Below are 1,090 nucleotides of genomic sequence, written 5' to 3'. Positions count from 1 at the left end.
ACTGGAATAGTTACCTTTATAAAATAAAGGCCAATCACACTTAGTTTGCAAAGCAAAATTTTAATATTTACATGCTAGATTAATTTTGAATATGACTGAGATTCTTAATTACCTAAGGACTTAGAATAGGCCAATATCATTTCTATAGGAATCATAACAAGAAAAAGTAATTTTTGATGAATGCTTAATATTTTATTACTGTGTCATATAATCCATACTGCTTTGTCTTAATCTGAATGGAAATATTATCAAAAGGGAAATCATTATTACTAAATCTAATTATTTGATTTAACTTTTGATGAATTTAAATATCATTTTCAACATTATATATTATGTTAGAGCTGTTTATAAAACATTTATTTATGTAGGGAACAAAAATAAATTTCTGAGACATCACAAAGTGCTAATAACCTTATTTTCAGGGGAAACCTTAGGTGATTATTTCTCATTACTCCAGGTGATTGCTGTACTAGAACAGTCAAACTCATTTACCTAGTGTCCCAAGGAGAGGACCATTCTTTGTTGTTTCTTTTTGATGGAAACTTAACTCTGTATGTCTGACATTGAGCTGAATAACCCTGTTGGGATTTTAAAATCCTTTCACAATAGGCAGAATTTTTCTATGCACAGGAGTTCAGGGTAAGGAGATTTAAAAATTATAGATTTGAAAAAGAAGAAGTTGAAGAAGGGATAATAGTATACATTATGATTATTTTTGTTCAGTACTTTAGTTCAATAATAATACATCTTCTCATTACTGAATACACTAATGAGATTATAAAAATAGTATAGTTGAAATCCCCTGTTAGAAAGAACTTAACAGGATGAAATGATTTAACTTAAAATTCAATTTCCACATCTTTTTTCCATAACTTCAATTAAATGAAGAATTTAAAACTAATACCAAATCTTATAAATTTCATATATCAAACTACATACTTTTGGCTATGATAGAAAATCTTTATCATCCTTATTTTCATTTCCTAATTTGTAAAGTCAATTTTCCCTTTTGTTTATGGAAAAGTAAAAAATTGTACCTGGGCCCTCCCTGGTGGCACAGTAGGTTAAAGCACAGCACTAAGACGCTTAC

This window comes from Condylura cristata, unplaced genomic scaffold, assembly GCF_000260355.1.
Source record: "Condylura cristata isolate star-nosed mole 26May11 unplaced genomic scaffold, ConCri1.0 scaffold00007, whole genome shotgun sequence".
NCBI lineage: Eukaryota > Metazoa > Chordata > Mammalia > Eulipotyphla > Talpidae > Condylura > Condylura cristata.
The sequence above is the reverse complement of the archived record's forward strand: the minus strand, read 5'-3'. Positions refer to the sequence as shown.